General features: G+C 46.1%; 1 long non-coding RNA gene across 4 annotated transcripts in view; it reads right to left on the bottom strand.

Moving 5' to 3' along the window:
* LOC148147069 (uncharacterized) overlaps positions 1-24,971 on the bottom strand; it is a 62,155-nt gene that overhangs the window by 24,445 nt on the left and 12,739 nt on the right. The window contains exon 5 of one of the 4 annotated variants that reach the window (XR_015760237.1): positions 8,630-8,791. The exons of the other annotated variants lie outside the window; for them this stretch is intronic. This is a non-coding gene — a long non-coding RNA (uncharacterized LOC148147069). Of the gene's footprint in view, positions 1-8,629; positions 8,792-24,971 lie in introns of those variants that run through there. 4 annotated transcript variants of the gene reach the window in all.

The raw sequence follows: 24,971 nt of genomic DNA, 5'->3' as shown, positions 1-24,971 counted from the left end.
AGTCAATGAAGGCCAGCATGCAGGTACAGCAGGTAGTGAAGAAGGCTAACAGCATGCTGGCCTTCATAACAAGAAGAATTGAGTATAGAAGCAAAGAGGTGCTTCTGCAGCTGTACAGAGCCCTGGTGAGACCACACCTGGAGTACTGTGTGCAATTCTGGTCTCCAAATTTGAGAAAAGACATTCTGGCTATTGAGGGAGTGCAGCGTAGATTCACGAGGTCAATTCCTGGAATGGTGGGATTACCTTACACTGAAAGACTGAAGCGACTAGCCTTGTATTCCCTTCAGTTTCGATGACTGAGAGGGGATCTGATTGAGACGTATAAGATTATGAAAGGATTGGACACTCTGGCAGTAGGAAACATATTTCCACTGATGGGTGAGTGCCGAACCAAAGGACACCGCTTAAAAATACGGGGTAGACCATTTAGGACAGAGATGAGGAGAAACTTCTTCACCCAGAGAGTGGTGGCTGTGTGGAATGCTCTGCCCCAGAGGGCAGTGGAGGCCCACTCTCTGGATTCATTTAAGAAAGAGTTGGATAGAGCTCTCAAAGATAGTGGAATCAAGGGTTATGGAGATATGGCAGGAACAGGATACTGATTAGGAATGATCAGCCATGATTATATTGAATGGCGGTGCAGGCTCGAAGGGCTGAATGGCCTACTCCTGCAGCTATTGTCTATTGTGTGTGTGTGTGTGTGTGTGGGGGGGGGGGGGGGGGGGGGTGTAAGGGATTCACTCAGGCATCCATCCTGCTGAGACACCAGTGAATTTACTCATAACCACAAGTTGAAGGATTTTTTTTCTCTTATTCACCAAGTAATGAACAATGGTATTGGCAGTTCATAATGTTTTTTGCATATAGAGAACTTAGTTTTGGAAATGTTCACAACATCGTTGAACATGTGCAGATTCACACTGGGTAGAGACTTTTATTTTCCTTTATTCATTCACAAGATAAGGGTGTCGCTGACCCGTCAGCATTTACTGCCCATGCCTAATTGCCCAGAGGGCAGGTATGAATCAACCCTATTGCTGTTTATATTGATATTAATCAACACGAATGTCAGACTAGATTAATTATCATCAAACTCAAATCCATTTGATATTCATATATTTACAATCAGTGTTCAATTCACCAAATGTAGCTGAAGGTAATAATCTTCAAGTGATTCGAACAGAGAATACATCTGAATACTTGTTCAGCAAATTAAAGCCTGTGGTATTTAGATAGTAATAATTTTTAAATTGACTTGAGAATAATGGAACAAGTTGATTGTTGGGTATCTGATAATCTTGTTTTAATCTGGAGTTAATTTAGGATTAGTTAACAAATGGTAGGGAATCCCAGCCCCATGGAGTGCACATCCAGTTCCATGTGGGAAAACCAGGACACTTCTTGTATCAGCGACAACCACAAGAACACGGAGGTGACACGGGAAATGTCAGGAACACCAGTTAATCTATGGTTAAAGTACTGCACTCACTCCTAGTCCCCACGTTGATGTGTTCTCACCAGAGAGAGTACAGAGGAGATTGATCAGAATGTTTCCATGATTGGAGAATGTCGGCTCTGAGGAAAGGTTGGATAAGTTGGGGATGTTTTCCGACGAGGATGAGCTGAGATTTAATTGAAGTGATAAGATGCTGAGGAATCCAGATCGAGTGGCTAGGAAGGAGCTATTCATAACAGAGAGGTCAGAAACTGGAGGTTTTAGATTGAAACTAATTCCCAGAAAGAAGGGGAGTGGATGGTGGGGAGCAAGAACTCACTGATGGGGTGGTAGAGGCAGTAGTCGGCATCACATTAGAATAAAAGGACATGGATGTAACTGAAACGCTAGAACATGCAGGGCTATGGACTAAAGTCTGCAGAATGGGATCATTGCGATTTATTTGACATTTCTCCAGAATATTAAACTCAAGTCCAATTTGAGAATTTATGAATATCAGCCGACCTGAATTCAAAACGTCAGAATAAATTTGTCAGTAAGTTACAGCACAGATCGAGGCCACTTTGTCCATCCTGTATGTGTTGGCTGTAATAGAACGATCCAGGCTTTACAGCGTTCTGTACTCACCAATGACAGCAACAATTTCAGACTGTGAACTCTGTCCTCTATGTTGTTATAATCTGTTTTTTCAAAGTATTTCTTTGGCAGCTGCTCACCTTGTTTCTTTCCCAGCCCTAACTCCATTCCCTGTGGCCTTGAGGGACTACCATTTCTGCTGTTTAATTTCTCCTGCCTTCCCCCGTGTGACAGAATGTCTTTTTGTCCTTGTCTCACCCCCACCTTGCTCACAACCTGTTACATTTCTGATGGTTCCCAGACATCTGTAACTATCACTGGACCCCCCTGGGTCAATGGCACGAGTTTTGAATTCTCTTCCTCCTGAGATAATCAGAAATCTTTCCAGTTGCAGTTTCCCCCAGATTTTATTTTGAAAAAAAAACAGAGCATTTGTGTCAGAGTCAAGTATTTGTGAGCCTTCATCCACAATCCTGAGCATTTAGACATAATATGTGACCCTCCCACAGATGTGCAGGTTTGCTGGATTGGCCGTGCTAACATGGCCTGTAGTGTGTAGGTTAGGTGGGTTGGGCTAACCATGGTAAATGTGGGGTTATGGAGGTAGGGTCATTGCAGACTCGATGGACCGAATAGTCTCTTTGTGCACCTCAGAGATCCTGTCATTCTAATTAGTTGTGATTGTCGACACGTTTTCCTCATGCCAGGTTCATTCAGCTCAGGTACACATGCTGCCTTTGTGTTTCTGTGGCTGCTCTCTCACTCCTTTCCTTCTGTTTTACAGCAATTTCACACTGTACGTGAGGGTGAGAATGAATTTGTAAATATAAATACTCCAACCGAAACCCACACAGGTCAGGACCTGTTTCTGCTGCTGATGTCGCTCACAGGGAACAGGAAAATAAAGGTTCAGTCATACATCTTACAAGGACACAGAGGTTACAATCACCAGGAATGGCTACACAGCTTAAAACTCTATTCTCAAGAAAAAAGGACGCTGGAGAGACAACCTGGTTCAAGTAGGAAGCTTTGTGTCTGTATTTTCAGAGATTTGAGGCTGAAATCATTGGGTTTGAAGCATGTTTCATTGCCCCAGGTCATCAAAGGTGCTATCTAAATGTGCCTCTTTCTTTGTGTATTTTTGTCTGAGTTAACAATCAGATGGACAGGTCAGTCAGTGTCTGAGTGCTTTTCCAAATCCCTGATCCCAAATCTGCCTCCCCCACAATCTCAGGTGCCTCACCACTCACTGGGTCATGGAGAAACTCTGCCGTTACAATGAGAACTGCCTTTGCTGTCAGCTCTCCTCATTCTTCTGCCTAATCCCCACTTCTCTTCATTAAATCCCAGCTGCCTCTAGTCCACCCACATGGACATTTTGAAGATCATGACAGGAGATTGGATTGAAACTGAGTGTTCAATAGCCAGAATGAAAGAGGAAGAAGGAAATAAACCGGGTTTGTGGGTCTCAGGGGATACAGAATCCAGGCTGAGCCCTTTGTGGGCATTCCCGCAGTAATACGAGACAGCATTCCATGATGAGAGTTAAATCCGAGAGGCAGGAGAGGGAGCCACTGAACATTAGCAGGTTTAACTCAAACACAGGAGGTTTGTTCAGTCAGTAACAGTGTGTTAGACATGGATGTGATGTGAACAGTGAGGGGAAATGTTACCACAAGCTGCAGATGGACAACTTTCATTGGAACAGGAGGAGGCCATTCAGCCCCTCAACCCTTCTCTGCCATTCAGGATGATCATGGCTGATTTGTGGCCTAACTTGCAATTTCCAAAACCCTCCAAACTCATTAATAAACTCCTCTGCAACAGACAAGATCAATATTGAAAAACTAACCATCTGCAAATGCTGGGAAATCAGGAATAAAAACAGACATTGCTGGAAAAAGTCAGCAGATTTGGCAACATCTGTGGAGAGTGAACCTCTGGGTCCAGTGACTGGTCAGGTGACCAGCTGCAGCTGACCATTCTGCCTTTTCTGTAACACTCTCTGGAACAGGTTCTGGTGCGAGGGGAATGAGATTGTCAATAACAACTGAGAAAACAGGAGGACGTGCTCAATCAGACTAAAACCCATTTTGGTCTTTCACTTTTAATTCAACTGCAAAAATTATTCATTATTATTTCTGAAATAGGATAATAGACCAGAAAACAACTCTTCATGTCACTGGGTTTGTGAAACTGTTTATTCTGACCTGGTCCAACCGACATGTGAATCCAGACCCTGAATAATGTGATTGACTCTGAACCATCTCCTGGGCAGTCAGAATGGATGACAAATGCTGCCCCAGTAAGTGATGCCGTGATCCCATGAACAAACAAAACAAATCCAATCACTGTGGTTACTTGTGAACTCACCGGTGTTTCATCAAGCTGGATATCTGAGTGAACTGCTTCCCACGCTCAGAGCAGGTGAATGGCCTCTCACTGGAGTACAGTGAGGCTGGATGGTGTACTGAACACAATCCTACAGTGAGAGCACCTGAATGGTCTCGCACTGGTCTCCTGTGACAGGAAGAGATGATATTCACCATCCCGGGGGATACTGGGTAAAGATACCTCCAAGAGGGATCCAGTGAGAGTTGATTTGGACAAACTATTCGCATGCATGGTAGAATCAATAATGAGGAGGCACCGATGTAAAGGGATTGACAAAGGAAGCGCATGTGACATGAGACAAAACAATTTCATGCAGAGAAAGTTTATGGTCAGGAATGCACTGCCAAAAAGTGTGGTGAGTCAGGTACAATGAAGAGAATTCAATTGAACAGTTATTGGAGAGGACGAATGGGAAGGTTTATGGGGTTAAGGTAAAGAATGGCATTCAGTGAGGTGATGAGCCCATCAGCCTCCTTTTGTCCTTGTGTGAACATTTTATTCTGAGCCCTCTAAGGAAATATCAGAGCAGGGATTGTGAAGGGGTCAGATTGAATGACGGTCTCGGTGAACAAAAGTGAGACACAGACACAGAGGGGTTTTGGGATGGATTGAATCAAATGTTATCAATTTGCATGCCCCCCAACACTACAGCAGTTACAAACGGGAGTGATCAAGAGAGTGGAATTAGAGCAGCAAATATATCTTAAACATTTATGCAGCTAAAGAGGATGCTGGGTAAAGAAACCACAGTTAGTGCTGATTTCATTCCAGATACACCAGCCTGGGAGCACATCCTTCCTGTATCTGTCCTATCGAGCTCTTGAAGAATTTTGTTCATTTCAAGTGTTTCTTAGATACTCCAGAGAAGACAGTTTCATGCTCTTCAATCTCTCCTGCCAGGGAAATGCTGTCGTCAGAATTCAAGTCACTGGTGCATGTAACTGGCTGCTTCATGGACTTTAACTGGCAATTGAGACTGTAAGGTTACTGTATAAAATATCTTCAATTGTATTGCCAGATGCATGAGGGGCTTTACGAAAAAAACACAACTCAAGGGCATTGAGTGTCAGAGCACTTCCTGTTGTGGGATATCCTGTTCTGGCACAATTTATTGATAGCTGTCAGAATTGACCTGCACTGGCTCCGTAGAAGTGGTCAGACCATTATAACTGTCATTGGAGCAGGTAATAAATTTCTCATGGGTTAAAACTTTTAAATGAAAGAACAGGTGTGGGTTCTTCTGGTAAAGTGTGCAAAGTTATTCAAAATGGTCCTAATTTACTTTCAGAAACAGGTGAGAGAAAGGCACATTACTGAGGTCATTGCATTAGTCCAAATTTATAAGTTCAGGAGAACTGATGGGAAAACTGGTTTAGGGAGTTGTAGTAATGATAGGGAAAAATTGTTTTACAGAGAGTGAGAGTTCCCAGATGGGAAACATTAACATCATATCAACTGCAGAGTCATCCAATTCTGCAGGTCCTGATCCTTATCGTTAATAAGGAAGGGGAAAGCAGCATTCCCAGCCCAGAGAAATCATTCCCATGTTTCACATGTGGTCGAATATTTAACCAGTCATGTGATCTGGGAAGACACCATTATGACTGGACCAGGGCGAGGGTATGCAAACATGGGGATTGTGGGAAGGAATTTACCTACCCTCCCAGTAAGACACTCACCGACACAGTCACACTGCAAAGAGGCTGCTCACCTGCCTCATGTATGGGAAAGGGTTTACTCGATCTTACAATCTGCTAAGGCACCAGAGATGGCACAGTGGATTTAGACCCTGCACCTACTCAATGTGTGAGAAAGTATTCATTCAAATCTCCCACCCGCAGAGACATCAGTGCATTCCCATCGGGGAGAGGCCATTCACCTGCTCAGTGTGTGGGAAAGGATTCACTCAGTGACCTGCTGAAACACCAGCAAGCTCACTCTGGGGAAAGGCCATTCACTTGCTCCCAGCGTGGGGAGAGATTCACTCAAATGTACCAGCTGCTGAGTCCCCAGTGAGCCCACGCGGAGGAGAGGCCATTCAGATGCTCAGTGTGTGAGGGGGATTCAGTGATTCATCCTGCCCCCTGAGACCCCAGCGAGCCCACACAGGGGAAGAGGCCATTCAGATGGTCAGTGTGTGAGGGGGATTCAGTGATTCATCCTGCCCCCTGAGACCCCAGCGAGCCCACACAGGGGAGAGGCCATTCAGATGGATGTGTGTGAGAGATGACAGTGATTCATCCTGCCCCCTGAGACCCCAGCAAGCTCATACAGGGGAGAGGCCATTCTGATGGTCAGTGTATGAAAAGGGATTCAGTGATTCACCTTGCCCCCTTAGACCCCAGTGAACCCACACAGGGGGAGAGGCCATTCAGATGCTCAGTGCGTGAGAAGGGATTCAGTGATTCATCCTGCCCCTGAGACCCCAGTGAGCCCACAGACGGGGAGAGGCCATTCAGATGCTCAGTGTGTGAGGGGGATTCAGTGATTCATCCTGCCCTGAGACCCCAGTGAACCCATACAAGGGGAGAGGCCATTCAGATGCTCAGTGTGTGAGAAGGGATTCAAAGATTCATCCTGCCCTGAGACCCCAGTGAACCCATACAAGGGGAGAGGCCATTCAGATGCTCAGTGCGTGAGAGGGGATTCAGTGATTCATCCTGCCCCTGAGTCCCCAGTGAGCCCACAGACGGGGAGAGGCCATTCAGATGCTCAGTGTGTGAGAAGGGATTCAAAGATTCATCCTGCCCCGAGACCCCAGTGAGCCCACACTGGGGAGAGGCCATTCAGATGCTCAGTGCGTGAGAAGGGATTCAGTGATTCATCCTGCCCCTGAGACCCCAGTGAGCCCACAGAGGGGGAGAGGCCATTCAGATGCTCAGTGTGTGAGAAGGGATTCAAAGATTCATCCTGCCCCGAGACCCCAGTGAGCCCACACAGAGGAGAGGCCACTCAGATGCTCGGTGTGTGGGAAGGGATTCAGTGATTCATCCCACCCCCTGAGACCCCAGCGGGTTCACACTGGATATGAAGCATTCACCTCTTTGTGTGACAAGGGATTTGCTGAGTTTTCAACACAACTGAGTCCAGTAAGTGGTCATCCACCTGCTCCATGTGGGGTAGAGTTCACACATCACTGCTGGACTCTGATTCTGATATTACTGTCCATCAGAGTCAGGACTGGACATTGTACATGATGACACTGCTGGAGTACTGATGTTGTGGTTTTTAATCATATTAACTGGGCTGGAGTTGACAGAATTTATATTGCCACTTTCTGAACCCCAGGGTGTCTCTCTGGGCAGTTAGTCTCCACAAACAGCAATGTGACAATAAGCAATGATCATCTATTTCGATTTAAATTATGATCGTAGCACGGCTGCTTCACAGCACCACGTACAAGGTTGGAGACCAGCCTTGGTCAATGTGGAGTTCCAACATTCTCCCCATGATAATGTGGTCCCCTCCAGGTGCTCTGGTTTCCTCCCACAGCCCAAAGATGTGCAGGTTAGGCGGAATTGTCCACAGTGTCCAGGATTGTGCAGACCAGGTGGACCAGCCATGGGAAATTCAGTGTTACAGTGATAGAGTGCTCTGGGCGTGATGTTCTTCAGATGGTCGGTGGGGCTTGATTGGCCAATGCTCTCCTTCCACACTGTCGGGATTCTATTCTATGATTGAGGATAAAGGCTACACAGCAAGGTGTCCTTGGAGAAGGAGCATGTGGTGTGCATCAATGCTCTTGATGCCTTCAGATAGAGGTAGGCACCACAGGGGATACAGTGCTTTATCTCTGTCGCTGCTCCCTCACCCCCAACTCTCCTTTGATTTAGTCCCTTCTCACTCTGTCACTTGCAATGGTTTGCTTTGCCCGTCATGGGCCTTGTTTATAAATATTCAATTGGTTACACGGGTGGTTTACTGTGGCTGATTAACCAAAAGCAAAATGGCTTAATGTTGATTTTGATGGTGGGAAGGTTGCAGTGCGGTTGTAGGCGGGGGAAATGTGATGGTGCTGCCTCCTGGAGGATGCACCACTCAGTGTCCCTCTTCATCCTGTAGTAACATCAACCGGGATTCAGCAACTAGAGATAGAACCCATTTCCAGGATATGGGGATCACTGGCTCAGCCAGCATTTAGTCCCCATCTCCAGTTACCCTTGAGAAGATGGTAGTGAGCTGCTGTCTCATACCATTCACAGTCCATTTGGTGCAGAGAGACCGACAATGCTGGGATGGAGAGTGTTGCAGGATTTTGGCCGAGTGAGTCTCTATCTTTGGATCTTCAAATGCTGGTTAACTTAATCACGATCTGCACATGATTTTGAGATTTCAGTCTGCAAATCTTCACCATCTAGCACCCTGTATAAAGGAATATGTACAGGTGGGCGGCACGGTGGCACAGGTGGGCGGCACGGTGGCACAGTGGTTAGCACTGCTGCCTCACAGCGCCTGAGACCTGGGTTCAATTCCCGCCTCAGGCGACTGACTGTGTGGAGTTTGCACGTTCTCCCCGTGTCTGCGTGGGTTTCCTCCGGGTGCTCCGGTTTCCTCCCACAGTCCAAAAGATGTGCAGGGTCAGGTGAATTGGCCATGCTAAATTGCCCGTAGTGTTAGGTAAGGGGTAAATATAGGGGTATGGGTGGGTTTCGCTTCGGCGGGTCGGTGTGGACTTGTTGGGCCGAAGGGCCTGTTTCCACACTGTAATCTAATCTAGTGGGCGGCACGGTGGCCCAGTGGTTAGCACTGCTGCCTCACAGCGCCTGTAGACCCGGGTTCAATTCCCGACTCAGGCGACTGACTGTGTGGAGTTTGCACATTCTCCCCGTGTCTGCGTGGGTTTCCTCCGGGTGCTCCGGTTTCCTCCCACAGTCCAAAGATGTGCGGGTCAGGTGAATTGGCCATGCTAAATTGCCCGTAGTGTTAGGTTAAACGGGTAAAGGTAGGGGTATGGGTGGGTTGCGCTTCGGCGGGTCGGTGTGGACTTGTTGGGCCGAAGGGCCTGTTTCCACACTGTAAGTAATCTAATCTAAAAAAAAAGTTAGAAATTCAGAACAGACAATTCTAGTTGCTCTGGAATATTTTTCCCCTTTCTTCCCCAAAAGCTGTAACCCTCCAGCCCACTTACTCTCTCCCACCATTCTGACTCTGCTGCCCCCTAATGTACATTCTCATGGAGTTACTGATAAACAGATCCATTCCACCACTTCTCATCCCTGGTTAGACTCTGCACCCTTTCTGGGTTCACTTCCTTTCCCTTCAGTTGCTGCAAGTCAGTAATGTAACTGCATAATGAGACAGAAGGAAACAGAAAGGGAGGTGGCAGATCCTGGACAGAAGAAACTTCAGTCTGGGAGAATGGGGCAGATCCTTCTTTGTTTCCCATTAGTTGATTCCCACCATTACAATGAATTGGGGATGGAGAGTGGTCCTACATGGGTGTGGTGACACTTTGATCCCCCAACAGATCAATACTATAAGCAGATACATTCCTCCTCCAGTCAATCACAGTGTGAAATACTTTCTACAAAGTATACTTACCCAAAGCACATGCTCCAAAACCCGCCCACATTCTGTACATGTACAGTGCCGGGTTTCCCCACACACGTGTGGGCCCTGCTTCACGGACTGTGGGAGTTGTAGTCCCCATGAAGCCACTGGAACCCTGTCTCTGGAAAGTGATTGAAAAGTGTAGGCTGGAGGGTGTTGTGTATAGGATCCCCATTCAGACACACAGAACATTTGGACTGTCACTGGGTTTTACTGATACATCTGCTTCCACAACCTGATTATCTGATATAAGGAATATAGACTCAGCCAACTGGGGTGTGGGGTAGTTAATAGGAGATGATTTTAAGCAGAGGTGGATCAATGGTTAGCATTGCTGACTCTCAGCGTCAGGGACCTGGATTTGGTTCCAACCTTAGGCGACTGTGTGGAGTTTACACGTTCTCCCCGTGTCTGTGCGAGTTTCCTTTGGGTACTCCAGTTTCATCTCTTAGTCCAAAGATGTGCAGGTTAAGTGGATTGGCGATGCTAAATTCCCACAGTGACCATGCCTGTGCAGGTTAAGCCATTAACCATGGGAAACACAGGGAATGGGTGAGTCTGAATGGGATGCTCATTATAGGGTTGGTGTGGACTCCATGGACGAATACCCTGTTTCTGCACTGTAGGGAATCTATTCTATTCTCATGAAGAAGAATGTACCTATCTCAATGTACTGTGAATCTGTGGAATTGCCTATTCAAAATGCAGTGGTTGCCAGGACAATGAGCAAATTTACTGAAGAGATGCAGATGTTAAATTTGCAATGAGATGAAGGGCAAGAGAGGGAGCAGGTGGGAAAAATCCAGCTGAGACCGAGGTGAGCTCAATCATCATGGTCTTAAATGGTGGAGCTGGTTCGAAGGGCTGCATTGCCTCTCCTGGGCCCAGGGCTTATCTTTTTACGGTAATAACTGGAAAGCTGAATCCAAAACTCACTACCTTCACCAAAGGAGATTTTCGGAAAAAGCAGGATAGTCAGGTGGATTAGATAGTGAGGAAGCATGTGGGAGATAATGATTTTGCAATTTTAAATTGAGGTGAGTTAAAAATCACACAACAGGTTATAGTCCAACAGGTTTAATTGGATCATGATGAAGGAGAGACACTCCGAAATCTAGTGTGCTTCCAATTTAACCTGAGGGACTATAACCTGGCGTTGTGTGATTTTAAAAATTTTGTACACCCCAGTCCAACACCGGCATCTCCAAATCATGTGAATGGAGGGGAGACAGTGATTTATGGTTTTAGACTGTGCAGTACATTCACACCGTCCAGAATACTCTGTTGTGAATATCTATCCTGTACTTTATGACAAAGCCAAGGTCTCTGACAATGAAAACCAAAATACCCAGGTAACATCGCCTCACCTCATAATCTGATAAAAGACTTATGATAAGTATGATTGAATTTAGAACACAGTTGGAAAGCGGGAAGATTAAATCCAATCCCAAGATCCTGTGCTTAAACAAAGGAGACTACAATCGGATGAGGCAGGAGTTGGCTAATGTAGACTGGAAGCAAAGACTTTAGGGTGGGACAGTTGACAGACAGTGGAGGAATATCAAAAAAAATTTCAAACTGCTCAGCAAAAGTATATATCAGTGAAAACAAAGGACTGTAGGAAAAGAAGTAATCTGTCATGGGTGGCTAAGGAAATAAGGGAGTTTATCAAATTGAAATAGAAAGCATACAAATTGGCAAAGACCAAGGAGAATCTAGGAGATTAGAAAAACTTTAAAGATCAACAGAAAGCTAGATGGGATTGAGTAGCTATCCCCAGGGTCAGAATAGCAGTTTACACTGCTAGAGGGAAACCTATTATGTGGGGAACATATGGCCTCTGTAATTGTTGAAGGACTTAACTGTTACCATAGAGATAATCCTGATCAAGTTCAAACTCTCAGCACACTGCAAAAGCTTATAGTCCAACAGGTTTATTTGGAAGTACAACTTGGTGATGTGTGGTTTTTAAACTTTGCCTACCCCAGTCCAACACCAGTTCTTCAACATCAGAATCCTGACAGACAGCCCCACTGAAACTGAAGTGCCTGTCAGATACCTGACTGAGCCACAGGGGTGTGGGGGAGGGGTATGTGGTTTAACCACAAAGTGTTGAGCTGAACTCGACTTTTTAACTGCCGTTGCTATGGAAATAATATTGAGAGACAGCCTCCACTCAAAACCACAAACCACAAAGGTATAAGAATGGGAGCGGCACATCGGACAGGCGGGGAGTTACCTGATGCTGCCTGGAGGTGTTCTGCATGTACACTATCAAGGTACCTACCATGTCTCATCAATAAAGACTCAAAGAAGACCTCTCAGAGTTCTGCACCTAGTTATTCCTATCCAGCAGGGTTCAGGAATATGAGTACACAGCAGTCAGTCTTCACAGTGGAGGATATGAAGAACATGCCAGTCATTGATAAAGAGACAAAGGAAGGTGAGGAGCAAGAAACAACCATCATCACGAAAGCGTTAGAACTGGGCAAGCTAATGGAGCTAAAGGTGGACACGTCTCCTTGCTCAGATGAAATACATCCCAGGGTGCTACCAGAGATAGCAGGAGAAATAGCAAATATACTTGGAGTCAGAGCATCCTATAGCAGAGGCTGGCCCTTTGGCCCAAACTGTCCCATGCCCGCCAAAATGCCCATCACGTGAACCACATTTTCCTGCACTTGGCCCATCTGCTTCTGACCCTTTGCTATCCATGCATTTGTCCAATTATTTTTTACATGTTATTAATGTACCCACCTCAACCACTTCCACTGGCAGCTCAGTCCATATACATACCACCCTCTGTGTAAAACAGTTGCTCCTCAGGTTCCCTTTCATTCTTTCTCCTATAACCTTAAACTGATGCCCTCCAGTCCTTGATTCCCTGGGCAAAAGACTGAGTGCATTCACCTTACCCATGCCTCTCATTGTCTTATACACTTCGAGAAAAGATTCCCCCCCCTGTTTCCTCTGCTCTAAACAAAAAAAAAATCCTTGCTTGTCCAACCTCTTCCTATAACTCAGACCCCTGAGCCCTGGCAAAAATCCTTGTAAATTTCTTCTGCACTTTTTCCCGTTTAATAACTGAAACCTACATTAAATTCATCACATTTCCACTATTTCCCAAAGGTGCTGGAACCGACGTGACAACGCCAATGAATTACAAGCCATGATCGATAATTAACTCCTTTACAACAATCCCGTTTTCATCGTTTGTTCCATGGTGCAGGCATCCTTGTCTCTTTCTGGTTGCTTGGTTAATTAAAACCTTGTCCTCATACAAAACAAATCTGTAGCTTAATTGTTCCTGGAAAATGTGCCATGTTTTTCAGACTTTTAAAAATAAACAAAATCTCTCTCCACAGTCACCACGATAACATGGACTTGGCTGTGTCTCAGTATTTTTTTCCAGTCACAGTGATATTTGAAATATTCACCCACGGACAGAATACACACCTTTCCTTCAACATGAAAAGGCCAATGATATTCAGATCGGCACGGATCAAGTAACCATCAAAACTGAACATGAAGTTCAATTTGAATTTCTCATCCGCAAATCAGCCATTTCAGTACCGTACAGAGAAAACAAGATCTTTATAAGACAATGATAGTATTAAATTGTAGTTTCCTTGTTGCCCCAAAGCTTTAAATCTCAGTCTCACAATTTCTCTCTCGTTAACTGAAGACCAAACCAATCTCCTCACTCCTTTCCTCCACACCCAGTTCTCACACTCTCTCTCCTCTCCTTGGATTCAGCTTCCTAGCTCCTGCCTGCAGGCTAAGAACCAAAAAAAAGGGATGGCACGATGGCACTGCTGCCCCACAGCACTAGGGTCCCAGGTTCGATTCCAGCCTTGGGTGACTGTGTGGAGTTTGCACATTCTCCCCGTGTCTGCGTGGGTTTCCTCCGGGTGCTGCGGTTTCCTCCCACAATCCAAAGATGCTCAAGTCAGGTGAATCGGCCATGGGAAATGGGTGGGTTACTCTTCCGACGGTCAGTGTGGACTGGTTGGGCCGAAGGGCCTGTTGCCACACTGTAGGAAATCTAATCTAATCAAGTCTATTACTCTGAATCAGAGCCTCCTGGGTGTTGGTGAATCCTCCTCCCACCTCCCAGGGTTTCCTTCCTGGTCAGACCCAAACTGATTTTTTTTCCCAATCTGGAATCTCTTATTTATTTTCCCCACACCGACCCTCTGATAAGAACCATCCTGCACACACTGGCCAAATCATATCTGGTTGAACTAAAATGAACCAAATTAGAACTTTAATTGCAGGCCCATCCTTGATCCTTTCCATAACATTCCTGAATCTTCACACGAGTTCTGATAACTTTCTGCAAAATGCTCACCCCACTGATACGCCAACCACTTGTCACGATACCAGGGCTGGGACCATTCCCCTCGGTCCTGTTCCCAGAGGAGGAAAGGAGTGCGCTGCCAAATGACAGATTAATCCCACACACCCACAGCCTCCCTGGCACTGACCCGCCCTGCACATACGCCAACAATTGGCCAGCACTGCGCCCGTGCACTGGTTGCCCCTCCTACAGAGCATGCTCCAGATCACACAGGACCCTGGGTGATTGACAGCAGTTGCTGCCCAATAGGGTGGAGGGGGCGGGGCTAGAGGACTGGAGTACTGGGACAATAGGATGGTAAACAATGAATGAATGTGGAGGACACTGTGGGGATGGGCAGCTCAGTGAGGGACAGGAGCAGTGCAGCAACAGGAGGGGATCCTGGACAAACTGAGCAATGGGAGAGTCTGACAGGAGAGAAACTACAGGAAGGTTCTATTTGGAGGCTCAGGCAGGGACAGCTGGAAGCTTGGGCATGTTTTCCAAACAGCCTCTTCAAAGATGCTGTTATTCAACTTTGAACCCAAACCTCGTGGTTCAGAGGTAAGGACACTACCACTATTTCCTGGTGGGCTAATGGAATGAAGGGAAGATTTTCTCTATTTCACTCACATGGAAACTGGATGAGCTCCTCCCACTTACTGTCTACGGTGGGGTTGGAGGAGACAAGCAGAACGGAAGGGACTGCCTTTCAAAAGGAACTAACCGGCATTGGTGTTATTAACAAGACTCAATACACAGTCACTAACACAAAGCTGGTGTACGTGAACTTTATCCAGAATATTAACACCTATAATTGTGTGACGCAGACCCCAATGTACAGTTAAGTCGGGGATATTAACAACTGCTTTGTGTGTGAGAAATCACCTCTCATGAACATGAGTCAATTTTTTAGAAGAAGTAACAAAGAGGATTGATGAGGGCAAAGCGATGTAAACGATCTACATGGATTTCAGTAAGGTGTTCAACAAGGTTCCCCATGGGAGACTGGTTAGCAAGGTTAGATCTCAAGGAAGATAGAGAAAACTAGCCATTTGGATACAAAACTGGCTCAAAGGTAGAAGACAGAGGGTGGTGGTGGAAGGTTGCTTTTCAGATTGGAGACTTGTGACCAGTGGGGTGTCACAAAGTATTGGCGCTGGATCCACTAATTTTCATCATTTATATAAATGATTTGGATGTGAATATAGGAAGCATTGTTCGTAAGATGACACCAAAATTGCAGGTGTAGTGGACAGTGAAGAGGATTACCTCAGATTACAACAGGATCTTGATCAGAGGGTCGAATGTGCTGAGGACTGGCAGAAAGAGTTTAATTTAGATAAATGTGAGGTGCTGCATATTGGAAAAGCAAATATTAGCAGGGTGTATACACTTAATGGTAAGGTCCTCGGGAGTGCTCCTGAACAAAGAGACCTTGGAATGCAGGTTCATAGCTCCATGAAAGCAGAATCGCAGGTAGATAGGATAGTGAAGTAGGTGTTTAGTATGCTTTCCTTTATCGGTCAAAGCACTGAGTATAGGAGTTGGGAGGTCATATTGCGGCTCTACAGGACATTGGTTAGGTCAATCTTGGAATATTGCATGCAATTCTGGTCTCCTTCCTATCAAAACAATATTGTGAAACGTGAAAGGGGTCAGAAAAGAATTACAAGCATGTTGCCAGGGTTGGAGGATTTGAGCTACAGGGAGAGGCTGAATACACTGTTTTCCCTGGAGCATTAGATGCTGATGGGTGACCTTATAGAGGTTTATAAAATCAGTAGGGGCATGGATAGAGTAAATACACAAGGTCTTTTCCCTGTGGTGGGGAGGAGGCACGAGGGGTGTGGGCGACCGAGGCGGGGGGAGAAACCGAGAGGCGAGAGAGACAGTTATTTTATAGATCTGCAACACAACCTTGCTCCTGTTTTTTCCCTGTCCCCTTCAATCCCTCTGAAGGGCTCAGAACAAGTGCACAGTCCCTGGAAAATGGAGCTTCAGGGTGGTCAAGTGCTGAAGGTTGCATTTGGGACACTGACCTTTATTGGTCTGTGCACTTATCAATAAAGGGACCTGGGTTCAATTCCACTGTTTGGATTCATGTCTGTGGCCACAGACACGCCTGTCTACTGGATCCCCTGTCACGACAGCTATGCCATTCTCCCTCCTCCTGTTCTGTGCAGTGGAGCAGTGTCATGAACCTGGCTGTTGCTGATTTCCCCTGAGAGGTCACCCCACCTGTTGCCCCCTTTATAGAATTCCAAGTGGTGCATAGTATCTGTATGAGAAGGGAATAACCGCTGGGGAGTCCTGCATTTCCTTCCTGAGCCTTTTACTTGATCTGATGGTCACACATTCCCTTTCTGCCTGTGTAACTCTCACCTGCAGTGTGACTAACTCATTAACCATGCTGTCCATAACATTCTCAGTATTGCTCCACAGTGAGTCCACTCTCAGTTCCAGGTCTGAAAAACAGTTTCTCAGCAGCGACAGGTGGGCACACTGCCTGCACACATAGCCGTAAGGGACACTGGAAGCATCCCTTATGTACCACATTGTGCGAGAGGAGCACACCACAGATCTGAGGGCTCTTGTAACAACATCTCACTACATTCATCTAGTTACTCCCACTAAGAGAATTTAAATGAGTGAGCAACCTTCCTTCACTTCAAACATGCCCATTATAATAAAAAAAAATCTTTAGTTAAGCTGATATGTCGTACTTTTAAAAACTTAAATACGCCGCAGGTATCACTGACAAGTTGGCTATTCCCATTGGGACTGTGAATTTCTGAATAGTCTGAAGTAAAACGGAGTTTCAGCTTCACCTTCTCCCTGTCTCACCTCACTCTGTTTACATCCAACTCCAAAACACTCTCAGTGAGCCAAGCAGCCCTCACAGTGCAGCCCTGTCATTTTCATTGTCTGCTCACACCTACACTGCCCTCAGCCTCCTGTACTGTTCCAATGCATCTCAATGGGAGCTCAGGACCAGCATCTCATCTTTCAATTCATCCCTTTGTAACCCCAGAGTCAAAATGGACTTCAGCAGTTTCCGAATGAACAGACAGTTGTCAGAATCTGGAACTTTCCACCTGAAATGGTGCTGGAATTTGAGTCCACAAGGAATTTCAATGAGAAATTTGCAGGGAATTGGAAGTAAGGAGTTTACAGGTTAACATCATAAAGTGGATGATTGAGACTAAATCTGACAGTTCCTGCAAAGAGACGAGGTGTAATATGGATAAATCTGTGCTCTCTCTCAGGCCAATACCTCCTTCCACAGCTACAGGGCCAAGAATTGAACACACACCCAAAGGGTGATCCAACCATGGACCTGAACATCGTTCTGCTTTTGGCTTGACAAAAATATTGAAGATATTTTCCCACAGACAGAACAGATAAACCTTTCTCCTTTCACAGTTAAATGTCAATGATATTCAGATCGTGATGACTCTGTGGACTGTAGAAACTTGCTTTTGAGATCACAGTCTCAATTATTCTCAACTAATATCCTATAAAATAAATTCACAAAACAAAGCTCATAGTCAGTGCAAGATGAATAGTGAAGGCAAACACTTCTTTTGGTAGGTGTTGGATGCTCCTCTTCAAATCGCACCGCCCCCACCCAGGAAGAGGACACGTGCATGCTCCTTGCTGTACCTTGGCCCCAGATAAAGATGGCAGCCATAACCCAGCACCTCTCACTGCCTGAGGCCCAAGCCATCTTCCACTTTGCTGCAAACCAGGGACCAGGAGTTTCTAATTCAGATTAACGACCTGCACAGAGTGTCACTCAACCCTCCCAGTCTCCACTGATACATTTCATCCGGTTTCTGCTGCCACTCTCTCCTTTCCCGTTTCCTCCTCCTGCACACACAAAGGGTCATCATGGGTCCAGTGACCCTTCCTCAGAACCGATGGCAACTGGGAAAATTAGAATCCCCACAGGAAACAGGCCCTTCGGCCCAACAATTCTACACCCACCCAGACCCATTCCCATTCCGTTTACTCACCATTTCCCCGGACTAATGCACATCCCTGAACACTACGGGAAATTTAGCTGGGCCAATTCTCCTAATCTGCACATTTTTGGACTACAGGAGATAAGGGTTAAAGAGTAAATAATAGGTGGGGACAGAGCCCAAAGAGAGACTGGAACATTTGGAAAGACAAAAGAGTGGATAACAATCCGGCTGGAAGGGCGGAAAGCTGTTAATGGAGTAGACAGGAACCTGGTAGCATCTCAGTAGCGGTGTTGGAAAAGACGGCTGATGATCTATGTTCTGATGCAAAAAAAAACCCGGAGCATCCAGTTGCCCCCCACTTTAACACACAAGGCTGTTCCCAGGCCAACATCTCTGTCTCATGCTTACTGCAGTGTTCCAGTGAAGCTTGATGCAAGCTGGCAGAACACTTCAGAACATACCAAATGGCCTCCGATTTCAAGGACTGCAATTTCTCCTCCCGTGTATCTCCTCCACTTCCCACACCACTGCCCTTGGCACCCACACCTCCAACTGCAACAAGTATGGAATCCCCCTCTTCCTCACCTTCCACCCAGATACAATGCATCATCGTCTGCCATTTCCACCAACTAAAATCAGACAACACCACCAGAGATATATTTCTCTCCCCACCCCTTTCAGCATTCCCGAGACCATTCCCTCTGTGACTTCCTCATTAGATCCATGCGACCCACCAAACTATCCTCCACTACCAGCACCTTCACTTGCCACCTGTGCCCACACCTCCCCCCTCAACTCCATCCAAGGCACTACAGGATCCTCCCACATCCAGCAGAGATTTTCCTGCACATCCAATAACACCTCACTTTTTGTGTCCTTTGCTCTCAATGCGGTCTCCTCTACAGTGGGGAGTCAGGATGCCAACTTGTGGAACATTTCAGGGAACATGCACCAACCAACCCCACCGCCCTGTGGCCAAACACTTCAGCTACCCCCCTCTGCCGCCATGCTGCCAAGGACATGCAATTCCTGGGTGTCATCCACCTCCAGATCCGAGCCACCCGACCCCTGGAGGAAGAACACCTCATCTTCCACCTTGGGACCTTTCAACCACACGGCATCAAGGTTTCCTCATCTCCTCTCCCCCACCTCATCACAGATTCAACCCTCCAACTCGGCACTGGCCTGTTGAACTGTCCCACCTGTCCATCATCCTTCCCAATTATCCATTCCACCCTCTCACCACTATCCCATCTACTGGATTAGTGGTGCTGGAAGAGCTTAGCAGTTCAGGCAGCATCCAAGGAGCTTTGAAATCGACGTTTCGGGCAAAAGACCTTCATCAGGATGCTGCCTGAACTGCTGTGCTCTTCCAGCACCACTAAACCAGAATCCGGTTTCCAGCATCTGCAGTCATTGTTTTTACTACCCCATCTACATCTACCTAGCCTGTTCCTAGCTCCCTACCCCCAACCCCACACACACCTCCCTATTTATCTCTCAGCCAGCTTCCCCCACTCCCACATTTCTGATGAAGTGCTTATATGCCCAATATGTCGATTATCCTGCTCTTTGGATGCTGCCTGAATTGCTGTGCTTTTCCAGCGCCACACTTTAAAGCAAGCTGGAAGAACAACACCTCATCTCCCACTCGGGGACCCTGCAATCCCATGGCTTCAACACGTTCTAGTTTCTTTGCCCCCTACCTCAAATACCAGGCCTTGTTATTACATAGCCTGCTATTACACACTACCTATGGATAACCACTAACAGTCCCCATAAACAGGTATTTACTCTCCCCCAGCCAGGTTGATATCCACTCCTTTGTCCAACTGCTCCTCTCTCTCTGTCTCTCTCTCTTTTGACTCTATCCACACCTATCATTTACTCCTTAACCCCTACCTTCTGCATATAAACCAATAGTATTTTTCTCAGTAATATCAGTACCTGAGGAAGCGTCACCGGATCCAAAATGAGAACTGATTTCTCTTCACAGATGCTGTCAGATCTGCGGAGCTTTTCCAGTACCTTGAGGTTGTTGTGTGTGATTTACAGCATCCGCAGTTCTTTTGGTTTTAATTTACCCCGAGTATTTTTTTCAGGTCTAGCAGACTGAAACAGTGTTTATCAACCCTCCCAGTCCACACTAACTCCATCTCTCTCCCAGTCCCTTCACACTCACTGAGACCCCTCCCGCTCACAGTGACACTGCGCTTGCAAAGCTCATGGTCAGGTGTTGGCCCGCTGGACCCACCCCTCATTCACTCCCTTTGGCTGGAGGATCACGCCAACTGTCCTACTGGTCTGAAGCTGTGTCAATCAGCCAGGCTCCATTGTGACATAAGTGGTGGGATCCTCCCAGATGCATCAGAGGCTGAGGGATGACCTCAAAGGTTTATTAAATCATGAGGGGCATGGGTAGTATAAATAGACAAGGTATCTTCCCTGGGGTGGAGGAGTCCAGAGCGAGAGGGCATAGGTTTAAGATGAGAAGGGAAAGACTTAAAATGGATCTGAGGGGCAATTTCTTTCACAGTGGAGTTGGTGCGTGGATGGAATCTTCTCTCGGGAAGTGGAGGAGGTTGGTACAATTATACTATTTGGCATCTGGATGGGTAAATGAATAGTAAGAGAGTAGAGGGATATGTGCCAAGTGTTGGCAAATGGGACTAGATTAGGTTGGGATATCTGGTCTGCATAGACCAGTTTAACCAAAGAGTGTGTTTTCATGCTGTACATGTCTATGGCTCTGCCCTGTGATGAGCTTCGTCATTCAGTGAATGAGACAGTGTCTCAGAGCACAGGGGCTGGGGGCTATTCAGCCTAATGGGGCTGTACACTCTCCGTCTGGAGATGGTGCCAGCCAGTCCCAACTCACCTTCCATTTGGACATAGCCCTCCAAATCCTTCCTTTAAAAAGGAAAATTGCAAATTTGTTTTGACAATAACTACTGAATCTGCATCCAGCTGTCAATCAAACTGTTCCAGACGCTCAGAACTTACTGAGTAAAATAATCTTCACGTTTTTACCCTGCATTATTTGCCACTTACCGAAAGTAGTTCATAAAAATTGTGACAATGTTAATAATTTCTCATGCTGTCTCTCTGTAAATTAAATTTCCTGGAAACAATACTGCTCCTCGTTGAAATCACTGCTTAACCTTCTCAGCTCCAAGGAGAATTTTCTGACCTTCTGCTAACTCTCCATAAAAGAGAAACCGATCTTAATTTTAATTTATTAGTGTCATAGAAATGTACAGCACAGAAACAGACCCCTTGGTCCAACTTGTCCATGCCCACCAGATATCCTAAATTAATCTCATCCCATTTGCCAGGACTTGGCTCATATCCTTCTCAAACTTGCCTGATCACATATCCAATCAGATGCCTTTTAAATGTTGCAATTGTACCAGCCTCCACACTTTCTCTGGCAGCTCATTCCATATACATACCATGTTCAGCTTGAAAACATTGCCCCTCACATCCCTTTTAAATCTTTTCCCTCACACCTTAAGCCTGTGCTCTCTGGTTTTGGACCCACCTAACGTGGGAAAAAGACCCTGGCTGTTCACCCTCACCATGTCCCTCACGAGTGTATCAACCACTGAGGTCACCTCTCAGCATCCGATGCCCAGGGAAAACAGCCCCAGCCAATTCAGCCTCTCCCTATATCTCAAACTCTCAACCCTGGCAACATCTTTGTGCATCTTTTCTGAATCCTTTCACGTTTCACAACATCATTCCTATAGCGGGGAGACCAGGAGTGAAAGCAGAATTCGAGAAGTAGGTGAATCAATGCCCTGTACAGCCCCAAAATAATGTCACAACTCCTATACTCAATACAAAACACCTTCTTCACTAGCATACCTAAGATTCCACTTTCAAGGAAGTGTGAACCTTCATTCCAAGGTCTCTTTGTTCAGCAACACTCCCCAGGACCTCCTCATTAAGTGTACAAGCCCTGCTCTGATTTGCTTTTCCAAAATGCAGAACCTCATTTATCTAAATTAAACCCATCTGCCCCTCCTTAGCCCATTTAATTGAAGTCCCAATGTACTGAGGTAACCTTCTTCACTGTCCATTACACCTCCAATTTTGGTGTCTAGTGTAAACCTACTAACCATACCTCATATATTCACATAGAAATCATTGATATAAATGACAAAAAGCAGTGGACCCAGCACCCAGCCTGACAGCATATTTCTCACACAGTTGTTGGGTTGGGTAAGTTGTTGGCATGGACGGTACGGACTGAAGGGTCTGTTTCCATGTTATACATCTCTATGACCTTCTAGACAATTCTGTATCTACATAGCTAGTCCTCCCTGTATTTTACAGTCTCAAACTTGCTAACCGGTCTGTTATGTAGAACCTTGTGTCTTCCTGGAGTCCAAGTTAGTGACTTCCATATACAAAGCCATGCTGCCTCTCCCTCATCACTTCTTGCCTTTCCAATTACATGTAAATCATGTCCCTGAGAATCACATCCAACAACATCTGTGCCACTGATTTCAGGCTCACTGGTCTATTGTTCCCTGGCCTTTCCTTCCCACCTTTCTCAAATAATTGCGCCCATCTTCCAGCACCTCACCTGTGACTATCAATGACACAAATATCTCAGCGAGGGGTCCAGCAAACACTTCCCTAGATTCCCACAAAGTTCTGGGTTACACCTGAGTATGTCCCAGGGATTATTCCACCTTGCTACCGTTTAAGACATCCAGTACCCCCTCCTCTGTAATGTGGACACTTGTCACGTGATCACTATTTATTTCTCCAAACACTCTAGCTGCCACATCCTCTTTCAGTAAAAGAATCTCATATAGAATCTCTCCCACCTCCTGCGGTTCCACAGACAGCCTTGCTGATTTTTGCGGGTACCTATTCTCTGCCTGGTTACTCGCTTGTCCTTAGTGTATTTGTACAAACACTTTGGATTCTCCTTAAACCTATTTCCTAATGCTATCTCATGTCCCCTTTTTGCCCTCCTGGTTTACCTCGAGTATACTCCTACTGCCCCTATACTCCTCTAGGGATTCACACAAACTCAGCTGTCTGTACCTGCCATATCCCTCCTTCATTTTCTTGACCAGGCCCACAATTTCTCTCGACAGGCAGCATTCTCTACACCTATCAGCCTTGGCCTTAACAGGAACATACTGTCTATGTCCTCGCATTGTCGCAGGCCTATGGAGGCAATGGCAGATGAGGACAGAGAAGCAATCATTCCCAGTAAAGAGGTAATGTTGGGAAAGATAACAGCCTAAAGGTAGATGGGTCTCCTGGCCCATCTACCTTTAGGCTGTGGGCGGCATGGTGGCACAGTGGTTAACACTGTTGCCTCACAGCGCCAGAGACCCGGGTTCAATTCCCGCCTCAGGCGACTGACTGTGTGGAGTTTGCACGTTCTCCCCGTGGGTTTCCTCCGGGTGCTCCGGTTTCCTCCCACAATCCAAAAAATGTGCAGGTTAGGCAAATTGGCCATGCTAAATTGCCCGTAGTGTTAGATGAAGGGGTAAATATAGGGGAATGGGTCTGGGTGGGTTACGCTTCGGCGGGTCGGTGTGGACTTGTTGGGCCGAAGGGCCTGTTTCCACACTGTAAGTAATCTAATCTAAAAAGAATGCACCCAGGGAAAAAGGAGATGGCGGGGGTGGGGGGGAAATAGCAAATACAACTCGTAATAATCCACTAAAATTTGTTGGATTCTGGGATGGTTTTGACAGAATGGAAGCTACAAATGTGGTGCCACTATTTTTCAAAAAGGACCCGTTAGCTTAACTTCTGTAGCGGAGAAAATGCTTGAATCTCTCAAAGAAGTAGTGGTGAGATATCTGGGTAGAAATTGTCTCATTGAGCAGACACAGCATGGATTCATGGAAGGTAGGTCATGTATAACGCATTTACTGGAATTATTTGAAGATACGACGAGCACGTTGGACATGGGGTACTCGGTGGATGTGGTGTATCTGGATTTCTAGAAGGTACTCGACAAGTTGCCACACAAAGGCTGCTGTATAAGGTAAAGATGCACGGCATTGTGGGTAATGTATTATCATTGATACAGGATCGGTTAACCAACAAAAAATAAAGAACGGGGATAAATGGGTGTTTGGATTACTTTTGGCACTACAACGGTTTATAATTTACACAAATGTTTTGGAGTTGAGGACCAAGTGTACGGTGTCAGAGTTCACATTTGATACAAAGATGAGGTAGAGCAATGTCTGTAGAGACCACTGTCAGTCTGCACAGGGATACAGATAGGTTAAGTGAGTGGGTAAGGATCTGGTGGATGGAGGACAATGTTGGGAAATGTGAGGTTATCCATTTTAGTTGGACTAACAGCAAACTGATGACGAACTGGTGAAAAATTGCAGCAGGCTGCTGTACAGAGGGAGCTGGGTGTCCTTGTGCATGAATCACAGGAAGTTGGTTTGCAGGTGCAGCAGGTAATTAAGACAGTGAAGGGAATATTGTCCTTCATTGCTAGAGGGATGGTTATGCTGCAGCTATACAGTGTGCTGGGGAGGCCACACCTGGAGTACTGTGTACAGGTTTGGTCCCCTTACATTAGCAAGGATGTACTGGCACAGGAGGTTCACTAGCTTGAGTTGGGAGTTGAGAGGGTTGGCGTATGTGGAGAGATTGAGAAAACTGGTTCTATCGTCATTGTAATTTA

This window comes from Chiloscyllium plagiosum, unplaced genomic scaffold (assembly GCF_037043375.1).
Source record: "Chiloscyllium plagiosum isolate Xiang-an unplaced genomic scaffold, Cpla_swu_hap1 HiC_scaffold_18, whole genome shotgun sequence".
NCBI lineage: Eukaryota > Metazoa > Chordata > Chondrichthyes > Orectolobiformes > Hemiscylliidae > Chiloscyllium > Chiloscyllium plagiosum.
The sequence above is the reverse complement of the archived record's forward strand: the minus strand, read 5'-3'. Positions and strand labels throughout refer to the sequence as shown.